Below are 19,385 nucleotides of genomic sequence, written 5' to 3'. Positions count from 1 at the left end.
TTTAGCGAGGCCCCAGCTCTTTCCGCCCATGATGTGGATATAGCTCTGGTGGAATGGGCTCTGATGTTCTCTGGTGGGGATTTCCCTTCAGATGAATAGGCCAGACTTATTACAGATGTGACCCATCTTGCCAATGTTGATTTGGTAGCCTTTTTTCCCTTGTTCTTCCCCCCAAATTGTACGAACAGGTTGGAGTCTATACGCCAGTCTTTTGTGACTTCTAAGTACTGTAGAACCACCCTTCTAACATGTAGCGAGTTAATTCTTGATAATTTTTGTAGTCCTGGCAGAAAGAGGGCAAGACCACCTCCTGATTCATATGGAAAGGGGTTACTACTTTTGGCAAAAAAGCTGGGTCTAATCTGAGGATAATACAGTTGTCCAGGCATCTCAGGTATGGGTCTTTTATTGAGAAAGCCTGAATCCCCCCTATCCGTCTTGCTGTAGTAATTGCCACTAAGAACACAGTTTTAAGGGAGAGAAATTTTATGCTCAACTCCTGAAGGGGCTCATAAGGTTGTTAACATAAACTCCTCAGGACTCCTTTTAAGTCCCATGGTGAGACATAGGATTTAATACTTGGCTTTAATCTTGTTGTGGCCTTAATGAATCTTTCGACCCATGGATGTCAGGCTAGTGGGTAATCCATGAAAGCACCTAATGCTGCAACCTGCACTTTCAAGGTGCTGGGCCTTAGGCCTTTCTCAAACCCTATCTGTAGGAATTCTAATATTTTAGGAAAGTCTGGATCCGAACTTTCTGATGTTGACTGATATTTTGCATTGCTGAGATGACAGACTCTGACAGCCCTCTAGATCTTAGAATCTGCCTTTCAGGATCCAGGCCGAAAGTTGGAGAAATCTCACATCGGGATGGTATATCGAACCCTGAAATAACAAGTCCCGTCTCTCTGGAAGGATTATTGGATCTTCCAAGGACATCTTCTTCAGTAAGGAGAACCAGCTTCTCCTGGGCCAGAAGGGAAGGATTATTATCACCCTGGCCTGATCCTCCTGAATCTTCCTTAGTACTAATGGTATTAAGGGCAAAGGAGGGAAAGCGTAAGCTGGGTCTATGTTCCACTTCTGGGATAAGGCATTTATCCCTTAGGACCGTCTCTTGGGTTGAGGGAGAAGAATTAGGCCACCTTTGCGTTTCTCCATGTAGCGAACAGATACCATTGGGGAATTCCCCATTGATGTGTTATGTGATGAAATACCTCTTTAACTCCTATTCTGACTGCAGAACTGTTTCTCGACTGAGGAAATCTGCTATAGCATTCTGGGAACCCGTTAGGTGTATTGCTGTTAAGGAAAAGATTGATCTTTCTGCTCACAGGAAAATTTTTCCCGCTAAAGACTGTAGATGGTGATGTCGTGGACCCCCTTGATGACTGAGGAAGGCCAGTGTCGTCATGCTGTCCGTTAGCACCCTGACATGCTGACCTCTTACCTGTTTCTGACATAGTCTCATTGCCTCCCAGACTGCCTGAAGCTCTCGTAGATTTGACGATCTGGGAAGATCCTGCTCTTGCCAGGTTCCTTGTAGGTATTGATTGTTTACATGAGCTCCCCAGCCACTGCCACTTGCGTTGGTTGTGACCGTGACGAATGGAGATGATCTCCACATGACTCCTTTCTGTAAGTTGCTCTTGGAGGACCACCATGTCAGTGATCTCCTCATTATTTTTGACAAAGATATTCTCTTGTCCAGATCCACCATCTTTCTGCTCCAGGTTGACAAAATCTGTTGTTGCAGTTGTCTTGAATGGAATTTGCTCCATCTGCACCCCGGTATTGATGCTGTCATGAGGCCCAGGATTTTCATACATTCTCGGATGGAGACTTTTGATTTTCTCCCGAAATCTTTGATTCTGTCTCTGAGCTCCTTTTGTTTCTTGTATGGGTAGAAAGGACATCTGCTGTTCTGAGTCTAGGAAAATTCCTAAAAATATTTTCTTTCTTTCTGGAAAAAGGAGTGATTTTTCCCAGTTTATCATCCACCCCAGATTTTTTAGGGTCAGGATAGTCGAAGTTAGACTGGCTCTTAGTTGCTGTGGAGATTCTGCCAATACAAGGAAGTCGTCCAGGTATTGAATTATTAATATCCCTTGTTCTCTGAAAAATGCCATTACTTTGGCCATCAGTTTGGTAAAGATACGTGGGGCTGAGGAAAGACCAAATGGAAGACATGTGAATTGGTAATGTAATATGGTGTCTCCTTCTTTTAGTGCAAATCGTAGATATTTTTGGCTGTGATGGTGGATAGGTACATGATAATATGCCTCTTTGAGGTCTATTGTGACATCACCATGTTCTGTATGATTAGTAGAATTGTCGACCTGATCGATTCCATTTTGAATCTTTTGTAAACAACAGATCTGTTTAGAGATTTTAGATTTATAATCGTGCGATAATCGCCCCCGGGTTTTTTTTATTGAAGAAAGACTTGAGTAGTAACCCAGGAACCGTTCTGCCTCTGGCACAGGTATCACTGCTCCTGAGTCTATCAGTTTTCTCATGTCTGTACGTAGTCTTTTGGAGACCTGAGGAGACTAAGTCGTGGTTAAGTGGAATTTCTCTTGCGGATGTGTTTGAATTCTATTTTGTAGCCTACTGCAATGGATTGGAGAATCCATGGACTGTTGGATACTTCCATCCATGCCTTGCTGAAATGTTGGAGTTTTCCTCCCACTTTCTTGGCAAATTTCCTGTTTTACCTCCCTTCTGGTAGCTCCACCTACCCGACTTTCCTTTCCCGGAATATTCTGTCCTCTGTTGGTAACGTGGTCTCCAAAAGGATAATACTTTCTTAGGTTTTTCCTCTGGAAAACCCTTTTTTTCATCAGAGGCTTTCTCCAGTATCTCGCCTGATACTGGACCAAATACATAGAGGCCCAAAAAGGGAATGGCACATAATTTGCTTTTAGAGTGACTATCCCCTGACCAGGTTTTTAGCCATATTGACCTTCTAGATGCGGTAGAAAGCGCCTTGTTCCGGGCAGCGAATCTTACTGACTCCACCGAGGAGTCGGCCATAAATCCCGTTGCCATTTTAAGCAGTGGAATGGAGCCAAGGATCTCCTTCCTGGAAATTTTCATCTTTAGATGACTTTCCAGCTGCTCCAACCATATCATCATGGACCTCGTGACTGAAGTAGATGCAATATTAGCTTTAATTATTGCAGTGCAGGTTTCCCAGGTTTTTTTGAGAAGACTGTCTGCCTTCCGATCTATAGAATCCTTAAGACGTGACAAGTCCTCAAATGGAATGGATGTCTTTCTCGCTACTTTGGCTATTGGGATATCAATTTTGGGGATCTCTTTCCATAATTTTATGTCTTCTGGTTCGAATGGCAGGCGAGTTTTGAAGCTTCTGGAAATGACTAGCCTCTTTTCCACGTCTTCCCACTCCTTCAGAATCTTAGCTTTTATGTGATTATTTACAGGAAATACCCTGTTCATACGGGTTCTCAATCCTCCAAACATCTCATTTTGTGCTGATGAGGGTTAGTAAGTGTCTTCTACTTGCATAGTGTTCCTCACTGTAGATAAAAGAGTATCGATATCTTCCCAGAAGAAGAGGTATTTTTTCTTCTCCTCTGGGGGAACTGAGATGGATTCTTCCCTGTCCTGATCAGGATTGGAGAAATCTGCTAAGTCTTTCTCCTCTGAACTGGACTCTAACTCCCGCCGGTGCCTTTTCTGACGGGGCGCACTGTGAGGAGCTTCCTAAGAGACTAAGTCCGTGACTGTACTCTGGACTTCCTCTCTCACTATGGCTCTCAGGTCAGATATGAAGGAGGAATGTTCATCCTTCACTTTGGCGATACAGACGGAGCATAGCACTTTCCCGTATGTGTCTGGTAGTTTCTTATTACAGATGGCGCATCTCCTTTTCTTAAGAGCTGATGTCGTCATGTCTCTTTTAGGCGTCTCCATGTCCTAAAATGACAAGGCGCACCAGAATTTTACTACTTTAGACAGATGGGAACAGGAGACAAGAGGGGAACTATTCAGTAGACTTACTTGGACTGGAGGTTCAGCCGGAGTATCAGAGTGACCAGTGGTTTGACCTTCCATTACTGGTGATCTGGCTGTCTGATAACCTCAGTCCCCTTCCCCTCTTCAAATAGTGTGGGGGTCGTGATGACATTCCACTCGTCCTCCAGTCACTCCAAATTCAAACTATGAGCATGGGTCAACCATTCAAAGAATGAGTCAGACAACAAGCTGGTTCAAACTCAGAGCATGCTCAAAAGACTACTACAGATAACGTTCTCAGCAATGTTCTGTGTTTATTTTTTACATGCACAAACCTAAATACACTACATAATGGGGAGGGGATAGGGGTTGTCCGGGGCGGGGTAAGCCATGAAAGTCCAGTGTCTGGCCACTCCTGATTGGTCCACATCTCCTTATCTCAGTCTCTGGGCAGATATTGCAGCCGTCAGCTTATAATCTTGTTTCGTTTCTCTGAAATAAGTCTTGGCAACACTGGAACTGTCTTAGTTTAAGTTTCCATTTGAGTAATATGTAGCAAGGAAAGCTTATTGTTATAAGACATAAAATGGTGGTTAGTACATTAGCAAAAAAGCGTATAAAAGTTACAAAAGTATAAAAGTTACAAAAATATATATTCTCTTTTACCCCGACATTCCCCCCTAAACACTAAGCTTTCCCTTGCTTCGGGTCCTTTGAGACTGTCCATGTGTGGGGAGAGGGGAGGTGGATTTCTTCACCCAATCATCTTAGAAGCTGCCCCCTTATGGGACGCCCCCAGACAATCGAGCCCTATCCTGGGTGACACATGGAGTTCTCCCAACTGTCCCTAAACTAAATCTTTCAATTGGACTTTGTCATGGGGGGGCTGGTCAGGCTTGTTCAAAGGAGTGTATTTCTCCATATCTTCTCTTGATTCAGAAAGGTCCCGGAGGTTGGGACAGCATTGGTTATAGCTTTCCTGTATAAGGGGACTATGCAGCACAGGACCACCAGGCCCAATACTAGTAGACCTCCCATTACTAGACAAACTTGTTGGAGGAATCCCTTGAGCCCTCCCAACCAACCTGAGAAGAAGGAGATATCTATCCCTGTGTGGTAGCTGTCCACCCTGGGACAGACAGTAAGCATATGGAAAGGATATAGAAGAAGGTAGTCATCTTTTATAGACTCGTTCTGTCTCTCTTGCAGTGGGAGGCGTGAATCCAGGTGCTCTTGCCCTCAAGCTTCAGAGCCGTCGGGGTGGTGAGAAGCACAGTGTACGGTCCCTCGAACCGCGGCTGGAGGCAGTCTTTCCGGACAAACTTCTTCACATACACTAGATCGCCTGGGATGAAATCATGTACTGCATCACCTGTAGATTCTGGGAGAGAAGCAGATACTGGAGAGCGGGTGTTAGTCAATTCTCTAGACAAGGCAATCACAAATTTTACCACTCTATCATGTGTTTCAGACAACTCTTGGGGCCTAATCTCTCCTATCTTGGGTGGGGGTCCCAAACAAAATTTTTATAGGGAGTCAGCCCATGTTTGGCCTGAGGAGTGTGTGTGATATGATACAATACTAAGGGGAGTAGGTTGGGCCAGGGGAGGGGATGATCTTAGGTCATTTTCAAGAGCTGGGTCTTGAGTGTGGAATTCATTCTCTCCACTTTGCCTGAACTGGCAGGATGGTATGGAGTGTGGAGGCCCAAATCTGTTCCCAACATGTTCCAGAGTTCTTCGTAGATATTTGCTGTGAAAGCTGGTCCTTGGTCCGATTCTATGACTTGGGGAACTCCAAATCTGCAGGCAATTTCGGTGATCAGTTTCTTGGCTGTGACTTTAGCAGTCATGTTGACAACCGGGTAGGCCTCGGGCCAGGCTGAGAACATATCCACGGCTACCAAAACGTACTCGTATTTTCCTGCTTTAGGCATTTGGATATGGTCGACTTGTATTCTCTGCCAAGGGTAGTCTGGTTTAGCCAGGTGTTGAAGAGGGACCCGTGCCGTACACGTTGGGTTGCAGGTAGCGCAGACAGAGCAGGATTTTGAGTACGCAGTCACAGTGGAAGAGATTCCGGGTGCAAAGTACAGTTTCTTGATACATGCCAAGGCTTGATTCTTTCCTCTGTGTGTAGGCCCGTGAGCCCATGCTGCCACAGCTGAGTACATGCGTCTAGGCAAGCAAGGCTTCCCATCCACTTGGCAAAGAGTCGAATTGATCTTTGAATCTTTGCGACCTGCCAGCACGGCTCCTGCCGCTTTCCATTGCTTGACTTCTTCAGTGGGGGTCTTCCTTTGTTCCTCACACAATTTTTATTCAGGCATCCTGACCCCCCTGGATTCCACTCGTGTCTCCGCTGGACTTGTATGATCTTCCGCCGGCTGTTCTTTGGCTCTTGCTCTAGTGAGCGCCACAGCTATGGTTTGCAGGGTCTCCCCCATCTCTTCTTCCTTTTCCTGCCACTTTGATGACACATTCTCCACTGCTGCAGTCTTGGCTGCTTGGTCAGCTAGGTGGTTGCCCCTGGCTTCTCTGGATTCTAGTCTTCCATGAGCCTTGACCTTGATAACAGCAACCTGAATGGGTAGTTCCAGGGCCTTCATTAGGGCCTTAATCCATGAGACATGTTTCACTGGTGTACCTGCAGCTGTGATGAATCCTCTAGACTTCCACAAGAGTCCAGAATCATTGCAAATTCCATGTCCATACCTGGAATCGGTATATATATATTCGCCTTTGTTCCTGCTGCCAGGTGGCAGGCCTCTGTGAAAGCCACAAGTTCAGCTTCTTATGCAGACATGTATGGTGGTAGAGCTTCAGCCTTGAGGACTGTTAGGTCTGTTGTGACAGCATATCCCGTGTGGAACTTCCCTTGAAGGTCTGCGAAACGGGATCCATCAGTCCATAGGTGCAAGGCAGGGTCTGCGAGCGGATGTGCCACCATATTCTCTGGAGCAGAAGTCTCTTCCTGCAAAATTTTTATACAATCATGAGGTTCCACCAATGGACCTTCACCCTCTTCACCTTCCCCCCTAGAAGGTGGAAGCAAAGTGGCAGGGTTGATAGTCAGACATCTGATAAATGTTATATTGGAGGGCAACAATAGGGAACACTGCAGCCGCAGGTGTCTTTGGTTGGTTAGATGTTTCGGAGATGTTAGTTGCAGAACAGCCGAGAGATCATGGCCAGCCTGTATAACTAGATCATGTCCAAGGACGATATCAGCTGACTTGTCAAGGAGGATGTGAGCAGCGTGGACCGCCTTAAGGCACGTGGGGGCAGTTCGGGCGACAGGGTCCAGGCGGGCTGAGTAGTAGCCCAAAGGCCGATACTTATGATCATAGCGTTGTGCTAGAACTCCAGAGGCATGACCTTCCGATTCAGAGACAAAAAGATGAAATGGCTGAGTATAGTCTGGTAAGCCCAAGGCCGGGGCAGAGACAACAGCCTGTTTAAGGCGGTCAAAACATAGTCTGTGTTGATGAGAAACACGTGGATCTTCAGCATGAAGCCAAACTGAGCCTTCATTCTTGAGACAGTCGTACAGAGGTTGCATGAGCTTTGAGGCATCAGGGATCCATTGCCTGCAGTAAGTGATGAGGCCAAGGAAAGTCTGCATAGCGGAATAGGTGGTTGGGAAGGTGATATCCATGATGGCTTGCTTTCTTTCTTCAGTCAGATGTCTAGCACCTTGTGAAATACAATGTCCGAGGAAAATGACCTTGGGCAGACACCATTGGACTTCGCCTTTCGAGACTTTACAGTTAGCTGAGTGAAGAAACCAGAATAGGGATGCTGACATCTCCGGCAAATTTTCTTCAGTGCCACAGAGTAAAAGATTATCCACATACTGTAGAAGGGTGACCTGAGGGTTCTCTTGAACCCATGGCACCAGAATAGACTTCATAGAATGAGTGAATTGGTTAGGAGAGTTCTGGGCTCCTTGTGGAGTCTTGGTCCATGTAAACTGTGCTCCTTGAAAGGTGAAGGCAAAAAGAAACCACGAATCTTAGTGTAAGGGTATACTGAAGAAGGCGTTGGCCAGATCTAACACCGTAAACAAGGTGGCCGTTGGAGGCACCTGAGACAAAAGGGTGTTTGGGTTGGGTACCACTGGAGTTTCTAAAATGGTAGCTGCATTGACGGCTCTGAGATCCTGAACCAACTGGTATCTTGGAGGCTCTCCCGGAGCGGTTTTCTTTTTTTTACAGGAAAGAGGGGTGTATTGCATGGAGATACACATCTGACAAGGACTCCTGATTCCAGGAGGGAAACGACTTGGGTACTCAAGCTTTGTTCTTGTGCAGCCTTGAGGGGGTATTGTGGCAACCGTGGGTACCTATGTCCAGGCTTGAGGTGTACTCGGACCGGGGGAACCTGCAGGAGGCCGACGTCCTCTGGCCCACTGGACCACAGAGAGTGAGGGAACTGTGAGGTATCAAGAAGAGTGTGAGGTTGTATGGTCATCATCATGAGAGGGAAGGCTTTAAGAACACAGCGGTCTTCAGTCCCTTGTTCGGAATGAGGGTCCCGCAAAAGAAGCTCCATACCATGGTTTCCGAAGGTAATTGTTGCCTTCATCCGCTCTAAGAGATCGGCTCCCAACAGATTGACAGGGCAAGTTTCAGAGACCAAGAATCTTGTGAGTACTCCGGTGAACGGTCCTGCAGACACAGGGACTGTGAGTGGAGAAGAAATATGTTGGCCTTCTACCCCAACACAGGTGAGGGTATCCGATGATAGGGATACAGAAGGAGGGAGCTGTGCAGAGGAAATGACAGATGTGGCCGCCCCAGTGTCCACCAGGAACTCCAGTGGTTGATGGTCCACCTGTAAAGTGACAGTCCCACAGGCGGCCGTGAGATGCGTAGCCGGGAAAGTGGACACTGGTTGACCGAGCCGTCATTGGCGTAGATGAGATGGTTCACGGGAAGGTCCATGGTTGTGTGGACCGTCATGAAATGAGCGGTCATGGTACTGTCTGCGGGTTGGACAGTCTCTGAGAATGTGATTAGGGTTACCACACTCCCAACACAACATTCGTCCTTCAGAATCACGAGATTGTCTTCTGTTTCTAGATGGTCCCTTGTCATCTCTTCTGTCTTGTTTTCTATATGTGGGAGGAGTATCATCACTTGTGCCTTTAACCATTACCCACTTGATTCCATGTTGGTTGCCAAGGGGTGGGTAGCTTTCTTGAGCTTGATATACCATGGCAGGAGCGGTTTTCTTCTTTGGCTTAGTATCCTTTTCCATTTTTAGCATTGATTTTTGGAAAGCTTTAACGATGTTCACCGCGTCGTTGAAAGAAGAAGAACGAATCTCGGGCCGTACTCTCAGGACTTCATCTCTGAGAGCGTCTTGTAGGCCATCTACTAGGGCCTGAACCAACAGGACGGCCTGCGTCTTGACGTGAGGACTGTATCTGAGATCCTCAAAATGCATGCTGAGTCTTGCAGCATATCTTTCCACTGATTCATCAGGGTCTTGTTGAACATCTTGTACAGATCCAGCTTGATCTGACAAGCGATCCTGAGCCCAGGCTTTTAACTGTTTCATGTATTCTAGGCCGGATTCATACATACTAAGGGGTCCTGCTTTTGTGGAATCCATGGCCTTTTTGATAGTAGGCAAGAAATATTCCTTGGCCTTCACAGATGTGATACCTGCTAAATCAGCCCAGGTTGCTCCATAAATGGCTCTGGTTGTGTCCAAGCGTCTAGCATACTGCATGGGAGATTTATCGGGATCAGGAAGCTTTGAGACCAGAGTGTCTACTTGTACTGGGGTAAAGGGTTGATATTTGATCATCCCTAAAGGTCCAGGAACTTGTTGAGGACCGGGCAGCGTCGCTTGTTCCTTGGTGGTGTTTGGGGTGGCCGCTAGGGAGGATTCTTCAGGCAACAGAACCGCATTGGGAATCGGTGTCGGGGAGGAGGTTGCCACTAGTAGCTCAAGGGCCAAAGGCATAGCAACATGAACTGCAGGACTACGGACACAGACAATGCGTATCGAGTCCAATCCATGAGGGAGGGTCTCTATGCCTTCCTTGAGGGCCAGTACGTGTTCCTTTATGCACGGCCCGAGTGGGTAGCCGAAAATTCCAGAAGATATGAGTGGTATTGCTAAAGTGCGTCTGGGCATATCCTGATGGCTCAATTTTCCTGCATGAAGCAGTACGGAACGGATGGTAGATGCGAGAGTGGAACGTGACTCTTCAGGGTTCCGGGAGTCATAAATAGGACCCACTGCATGTATGACGACATCAGCGGGCAGTTTACCCGCACGGGTGACTAAGGTCTGGCCTTGTGAAAGCTCTCCGTTTTCGGCTAAGTGAGCCTGGCATTCTGCAGCCAGAGTAGAACCAGCAGTAAGGGAAATTTTGCGAGCCAATCCTCCAACATGGCTCATACAGGTGTTTGCAGGGTTGACTATGGCCCCCACCCGATGTGTAAGGATGTCACCATAGCCTATTGACAGAGTGACAGGGCGTCCTGATGGGTCTACTAGGTTCCGGGAGCGGCAGGGGTCCCAGACTTCTGAGGGGCTGGGGGGTGGTGCTCTTTCAGCAGTTGCTTGGAGCAAGGGCCGGAGTACGGGTAATGGATGTGGGGTGAAGGATGCCATAGGAGACGTATGGGGTAAAGGAGGGGGGGGGCTGGAGTATCTTGAGCCCATCCCTCATCTGGCTTCGTATCGTCTTGAGTAACAGTATGTTGGCGGAGGGAGAGCAGTCTGGCCTGAAATTCTGGGGAGTTGAGGAGGATATCCCCAGGGTTGTGGGTGACTCCCATAGGAAACAGGGGAAGCGTCTCAGCATCGTGGACTGGAGCAGAGGGTGTCACATTAGTTTCAGATGGGTGCTCTGGGACTGCGGGCTTTTCCACCTGTGCTGGTGGCTGGTAATATGCACCGGATGGATCTAGTAGTGGATATAGGCCGGATTGGGGCTTTCCGGGCCTCCCACAACAAGTAAGAGGTGTAGCAAGATGGCCGTTGGAGGGAGGAGTTAGAGTGGGAGTGGGAATGTTCTTGGAGGCAGGAAAAGGTGTAGTAAGATGGCCGTTGGAGGGAGGAGGTGGAGTGGGAGTGTTCTTGGAGGCAGGAAAAGGTGTAGTGACAGGCATCAAAGGTGCAACGGCCATTTTGGAGGCACATAACAAATCACAGTCTGCAGCTTTCATGTATCCGAACAAAGGCTCGGCATTCTCTGTCCCCCCCACACCATCCACTCTAAGATGTGTCTGAGCCTGGTGCAGGAGTCCTCACCTAGCTTTCCCAATTTCTGTGTAACACATTCTTTCTACACTGAAAACTAAAGACTGCCTGTACTGGATAAGCTTATCATGTTATACAAATTCCTAACATTCTTCTTGCCTTCCCGTAACTCCACTAATTGGCTTAACTCCTACAGCAGCATTCCGCAACTTACGAGATCTTTCAAATTTGAATATACGCAACATTTTCTTATAGAATGCAATGATCTGTCGCGACTCAGATCACTGGTGCAGTCTACAGGTCGCCACTCGTCAGTGTAGAGTACTCCTCAATACACTGATAAGACAGAGAGTACACCTCAATCTATCCCTTCCCTAACCTTGAATGGCGACTTTACAGTACGACTCACCACGGCACCCTGACTGACAGCAGAACCCCTCCTTATGAGGTTTCTCTGTATAAGACGAAGAGTACCCCTCAATCCGTCTTCTTTCCTACTACGGCACCACCCGTCAGTGTAGAGTACACCTCAATACACTGATGAGATAGAGAGTACACCTCAATCTATCTCCTTTCCTAACTTTGACTTTACAGCAGTCTCTGTGGTAGACGAAGAGCACTTCTCAATTCGTCACAGATCCTTTCTCCCTTACACTACAATTCAGGAATGCTTTGAAACCTCGATTATCAGTCACGGGAGGCAGCTATCTAAAAAAAGTACAGTGACCGGGGGAGGAGGAGGTGGTGTTCACACGAGCACGCGCAGGCATGCGACGTCACTCGTTTTAACACTTGCTGGTTCAGGACGTGGTGCGGGACGCCTAAGGTCTCACCACTCGACCGGTCACCCACCCAGATCCAACCTGACAGCCCCACAGAAACCGCTGCGGCTGACACACAGGCAAGTGAAACATATATATTATATATATGTTAACTTACCGTGTTCGATGGAGGTTGATCAGGCCTCAAATTCAGCCACCGCGGTCACCACCAGGGAAGTCAGCAATATGGGTCCGGGAGGGCGGCGTACCGCTAGCCACGCCGCACGTTGAGCGCCATTTGTGGGGGTCGTGATGACATTCCACTCGTCCTCCAGTCACTCCAAATTCAAACTATGAGCATGGGTCAACCATTCAAAGAATGAGTCAGACAACAAGCTGGTTTAAACTCAGAGCACGCTCAAAAGACTACTACAGACAACGTTCTCAGCAATGTTCTGTGTTTATTTTTTACATGCACAAACCTAAATACACTACATAATGGGGAGGGGATAGGGGTTGTCCGGGGCGGGGTAAGCCATGAAAGTCCAGTGTCTGGCCACTCCTGATTGGTCCACATCTCCTTATCTCAGTCTCTGGGCAGATATTGCAGCCGTCAGCTTATAATCTTGTTTCGTTTCTCTGAAAAAAGTCTTGGCAACACTGGAACTGTCTTAGTTTAAGTTTCCATTTGAGTAATATGTAGCAAGGAAAGCTTATTGTTATAAGACACAAAATGGTGGTTAGTACATTAGCAAAAAAGCGTATAAAAGTTACAAAAGTATAAAAGTTACAAAAATATATATTCTCTTTTACCCCGACAATAGCATTTCTCACCTGTCTTCCATCTGAATCGTCAAAAAATGGAAAGCACGCCGGTTACTATAGGTTCGCACATCACTCCCTCTGTAACCGGAAGTGCTGCTTCTTCTCCACTTGCGGCGCACGCCGGAGCTGTAGCAGCTGGAACCGAGAGCCTCCTTTGCGTGGGAGACGGTTCCTCACCGAGAGCCTCCGCTCTAACCAGGAAAGGCTGAGGGACCCCTTGTTCAGCGGTGTATTGGCCTCCGGACCTCGGCAGAAGGGAGGAGAGGAATGCAAGGATCCGGTCCCGATCCTCCTTCATCCGGCTTCAGGAACTCCAGTGTGAGGACCTGGCCACTTTCTAAATACTTTTCCAGCACTGAGCACCCTTTTTCGTCAATCTTAATTTTGTGTTTTGTTAGAAATTTGCTTGCTGTGTTTTGTTAGTGATTTGTTTGCTCATCAGTTCAACCTCAGCTATCTATTCCTTTCAGTGACCATATCTCCGAGACCTTGGGCCATTGTTCTCTCCGTCACCACAGGTAGCCTCACATGCAAACCCAGGGGATGGGTTCCACCTGAGAAAATATCTCCACTAAGGCACAATTAGCTGGGGGAGGCAGGGGTGAGCTCTTCTGCCGATTCAGGTGGCTGAACGCTGTGCAGGAGAAAGGGAAGATTCATTGCTAGTCAGACTGAGAGCTGGGTGGTATCACGGGCTGCGGTCGTGATATCCATCATCCGAAGGAGCATATGCTGTGACTGCCAATATACCGGTGGGAGATACAAAAAGCTGTGGGCCAACCAAAAGTTGGGGGACAGTGGGTATCACCTGGTACGGGGCAGTGGAACTACTGATCCCAGGTTGGAAACTCAAGGACTAAAAGAATTGCCTTTTGGACATTTACCTGGAATTGTTGTTCACCGTGGTCGGAAGGAATAAAACTAATTGCATGGATAACCTGCCTAGGTGATTATTAAAATCCACAACCGCACATCTTCACAGGAGGGGAGGAATGCGAGGATCCCGTCCCGATCCTCCTTCGTCCGGCTTCAGGAACTCCAGCTCCTTGTACACGTGAGTCCTCTTCTGTGTCCGTCCCTGATAGGGACAGGAAAACCTCTTGTGTGTTTCCTGTCCCTATCAAGGATATGAAGGACGACCTCCTGAGGATGCTGTCAGGAGGGACGTCCTGGAAATAGACTTTAAAGGGAACCTAACAACAGAAACATGCTGCCCGTTGCATGTATCAGACCGTGGCTGTTTGTTTTCAGTCATATATATTTTACTCTGAAATGCTGCGGCCTTACCACGGATGATAAAATAAGACTGAATTATGTCACAAATCAGGGGCTGTGGCCTGATTTGGTCTGCTAGATACAACCATCCCCCTGATAACATCACAATTCATGCAGTCCGAGATCAAGGGGTGAGGTTGGGGCAGGCAGAGCAACTTACCATATTTTTCAGACTATAAGACGCACTTTTTTGGTGGAAAGTGGGGGGTGCATCTTATAGTCCAAATATATATACCATATATACTGTGGTGGTGGAGTGTGGGGAGAGCAGCAGTGGCAGAGGAGCAGGGCACAGGAGGCAGTAGCTGGCTGCTGCATCCTACACTGTGTCCACTACTAAAGAAAATGAATATTCACTGCTCCCCATGCCCACGGGTGTGGGGAGCAGTAAATATTTATTCTCCTTAATAGCGCACACAGTGCACCCGCTCCTACTGAGGCTCTGCAGTCACGTGTGCCCGCTATTAAAGAGCATGAATATTCACTACAACCCATGCCATCTTTAATAGCGGGCACACGAGCAGGAGCCGTGATGTGGGTACAGTGTGCACGCTATTAAGGTGAGTGAATAATCACTGCTCCCCACATCCATAGTCCCGGTGTGGGGAACAGTGACTATTCCGGCACAGCATCTCACAGTGTGAGGGCGCATGATAGTGACGCCATGCGCGGCTCACACAGTGAGATCAGTGTCGGCAGCAGAGCAGGATGCAAAGAGGAGGTGACCATAATTGTTTATTTTTTGTGTGCAGCGTGATGGGGATCAGGGGGTACCAAGCATACAGGAATGGAGGGGTGCCACGCATACCAGGAAGAGGGATGAGGGGGGCCATGCATACCAGGAAGAGGGATGAGGGGGGTCATGCATACCAGGAAGAGGGATAAGGAGGGCCATACATAGAAGGAAGAGGGATGAGGACGGCCATACAAACCAGGAAGAGGGATGAGGGGTACTATACATACCAGGAAAAGGAATGAAGGATGCTATGCATACCAGGATGATGGATAAGAGTGCCATGCATACCAGGATGAGGGGTGCATACATACCAGGATGAGGGATGAAGGGTGCCTTGCATACCAGGAAGAGGGATGAAGGGTGCCATGCATACCAGGATGAGGGATAAGGGCTGCCATACATATCAGGAAGAGGGATGAAGGGTGACATTCATACCAAGAAGAGGGATGCCATGCATACCGGGATGAGGGGTGCCATGCATACCAGGATGAGAGGGACGATGCATACTTGGATGAGGGCTGCCATGCATACCAGGCTGAGGGGTGCCTTGCATACCAGGATGAGGGGTGCCTTGCATACCAGGATGGCGATCAGGGGGTGCCATGCATACCAGGATGGGGATCAGGGGGTGCCATGCATACCAGGATGGGGGATTGGGGTGCCATACATACCCGGATGGGGAATTGGGGTGCAACGCATACCAGGATGATTGCAGTGCCATGCATACCAGGATGGGAGATTGGGTGCCATGCATGCCAGGATGGGGATGATGAGTGCCATGCATACCAGGATGGGGATGAGGGGTGCCATGCATATCAGGATGGTGATGAGGGCCACGTATAACAGGAAGGAGGGTGCCATATATACCAGGGTGGAGATATTAACAGAATTGGGGGACATTACCCCTATAACAGTGTCAGCAGCAGACCACCTCCCCTTTAAGAGTGCATCATCACCACATTTCTTGCTAAAAAAAAATAATTCTATTTTCCTCCTCTAGGTGCATCTTATAGTCCGAAAAATATGGTAATCGGGAAAATAGGTAACACACTAAAAACTTCAACTGACTCTACCAGTTCATGTACAGACTAGAGATGCTGAGCCCCTATTGGTTCCTGAATGAGTAAACATAGCCCCAATCACAGACTAAACGATAACAACTCTGACCTATGCTGCCTGAAAGGCCATCGAGTGCTTCACATTTCTCCTAAAGAACCAAAGGTCAGAGAAGAGTTTAAATTACCTACAAAAGGAAAAGTGTACTTAAAGGAAATCTGTCACCCCTGGGAGATATCAGACCTCTACTATGGGCATACAGGTTATAGAAAAGTAAATCTATACATACCTATATGACCCATAGTAGAGGTTTGATTGAAGAAATATAGTTTTATCAACTCTGTTTTGTATAGGCTTGGCGTCCGGGGGAGAGTGGGGATATGGTAAATAAGCACATAAGCAGGGATTTCGGGGATTAATGAACAGATAGGCGGGGATTTCTTGGCATCCCCCGGACGCCAAGCCTATTCAAAACAGAGTTGATAAAACTACATTTCAAACCTCTACTATGGGCCATACAGTTATGTATAGATTTACTTTTCTATAACCTGTATGCCCACTGTAGAGGTCTTATATCTCCCAGGGGGTGACAAATTCCCTTTAATTGGAAAGAGATCCCATGGTGAGTAAAACAAACCATGAAGTACTAAATAAAGGATTAAGAACATACTGTTACAAAATATGCTGCCTACTTTGTAAAAAGAAACAAAGATAGGTGCAGGGTAAAGAACATAAGCAGCAAAGAGATAAATCCTAGCTGGTCTTTCACTGAATGGCGTAAACTACAGCAGTATGGGTGGACATCCAAATGAGACTATCACCAGCAGGAAATACCAGCAGAGTTAAAATATATAAAGCCGCACCTGAAAGGTGATAGGGCCGACTAATAAGTAAAGGAAAACACCTGTTTACCTAAAACAGACTGAAGCAAGGATAACAGAAACTAAACACTCGGAGAAAAGGTGTATCTGCTGTGGGTCAGCAGACAGAGAAGCTAACTAGAAAGCACAGGTTTATGGGTTCAAACACAGACGCATGACAATAAGTAATGCACTCAAGCTCCATAGCCTGTATGCATGCTCACCACGAAAAACTTCACTGGTGAACAAAAAGAATGTTCAAGTGTATTTAATGAACAACATTTAAACACACCTTTAAAATACTGGGAGTATATAGCCTGATCAGATGGGACAAAAATTAGAACTATTTGGATGCCATAATACACACAAAAAGGCACTGCATATCACCCCAAAAACACCATACCAACAGTGAAGTTAGGAGGTACATCATGGTGTATGACTGTTTTTTGGCATATGGCACTGACATACTGCATATAATTGAAGGAAGGATGAATGTGACAAATGTTACAAAACGTTCTTGATAAAAATCTGCTGCCATCTACTCGGATGATGAAGATGAAGCGAGGGTGGACATTTCAGAAAGACAATGATCCCAAACACACAGCCAAGGGAACTCTCAATTGGTTTTAGAGAAAGAAAATATAGTTGCTAGAATGGCCCAGCCAATCACCTGACCTGAATCCAACAGAAAATTTATGCAAGGAACTAAAGCTCAGAGTTCATAGAAAGAATCCACGCAAACTTCAGGATTTCAAGAGTGTTTGTGTGGAAGAATGGGCCAAAATCACACTTGAGCAATGCATGCGACTAGCTTCTCTATACAAGAGGCGTTTAGAAGCTGTCATCACCAACAAAGTACTAAATAAATTTCAGTAAGCGTGTTCAATACTTTTCCCTGTGTGATTTCTCATTATTACACATAACTTAATTTATGGACATCTATGGGTTGATTTCTTTGCCCATGTGGATTGGGTGGGTTGTTACTAACATCTGGTGAGAATTTCATGTCATTAGCACCTTTACAAATATATTTATTTAAAAAATTGGTGACACGTTCAATACTTATTTCACTCGCTGTATGCTAGCGGTACATTTAGGTCGATATGTTTTACATTTATTTATTAAAATATCAGAATTTTTGTGAATATTTTTAAAAATTAGCAATTTTCTAATTTTTAATTTTTATATCCTTAAACCAATTAGTCATACTGTATAAAATAATTAAATAACATTTCCCATATGTCTACTTTACATCTGCATAATTTTTCAAACGTCATTTTATTTGTTATGATGTTAGAAGGGTTAAAAATTTAGCAGCTATTTTTCATTTTTTTCAAGAAATTTACAAAACAGGTTTCTTTAAAAACCTATTCAGACTTAGATGGACTTTTAGGGACCTATATATTGGAAACTCCTTAAAAGTTATAGCATTTTAAAAATCACACCCTTCAAATACTTCAAAACTGCTATCAGGAAATTTGTTACACAGGAATTAGTGCAAAGTGGAATAAAAAAAAAAATTGTAATTTTTCTCTTTAATGTTGCTTTAGTTTAGAATTTTTCACTTACAAGGGATAGCACAAGAAAATTGACCCCACGAATTGTTACCCAGTTAATTCTGAACATGCTGGATACCCGACATGTAGTCAGAAACCTCATTTGGATTTTGGAACAGAAATTTGACTGATATAGACTGTGGGTGCCATGTCGCATTTGCTGGGCCCCTAAGGTGCCTAAACAGCAGAAACCCCCAACATTTTGAAAACTACACCCCTTAAGGGTTTTATCCAGTGGTATAGTAAGCAATTTGAACCCATAGGTACTACACCAAATTTGATAACAATAGGTCATCATATCGAAAAATGTTAATATTTTCACAAAAATGTTGCATTAGTCACAAATTTTTCACTTTTGCAAAAGGTAACAGAAAAAAAACTGGACTCCACAGTCTATTCCTAATTTTCTTCTGAGTACGGAAATATCCCACATGAAATCAAAAAGTTCTGTTTGCACACATGGCAGGGCTTGGAAGGAAAGAAGCGAAATTTGGTATTTGGAATGTAAATGTGGCTGAAATAGATAGCGGTAATCATGTCTCATTTGCAGAGCTGCTAAGGAACTAAATCAGCAGAAATACTCACAAGTGACCCCATTTTGGAAACTAGACCAATCAAGGAACTCAACTAGGAGTGTGTTGAACATGTTGAACTACGAAAATTATGTTTTTTTCCACTAAAATGTTGCTTTAGCTCCAAATTTGTAATTTTCACAATGGATAATAGGAGAAAACAGACCCCATAATTAGTTACACAATTTCTCACAAACACGATGACACCCTATATGTGGTCAAAACTAGTGTTGAGAGAACTTGTTCGGCATTTCAAATTCGGCTTCGTATTCGGGGTTCCGGCTTGCCCGTGCCAAAAAATCGGCTCCGCCCATGAACATCCCTGATTTGCCATGCTGTCACACAGATGTTATTGTGTATTAGATGCGGAGCTGATTTTTTGGCGCGAACAAGCCGGAACCCCGAACACAAACCCAAATTTGAAATGCCGAACAAATTCGCTCAACACTAGTCAAAACCTGGTGTTTGGGCACATGGCAGAGATCGGAAAGGAATTTGTCTGGAATAGACTGGGGACGCTACATATCAAAACAGCAGA

The sequence above is a fragment of the Phyllobates terribilis genome, unplaced genomic scaffold (genome assembly GCF_046119375.1).
Source record: "Phyllobates terribilis strain yellow unplaced genomic scaffold, ASM4611937v1 Scaffold_5__5_contigs__length_657084704, whole genome shotgun sequence".
Lineage (NCBI taxonomy): Eukaryota > Metazoa > Chordata > Amphibia > Anura > Dendrobatidae > Phyllobates > Phyllobates terribilis.
Note: the sequence above shows the minus strand (reverse complement) of the source record.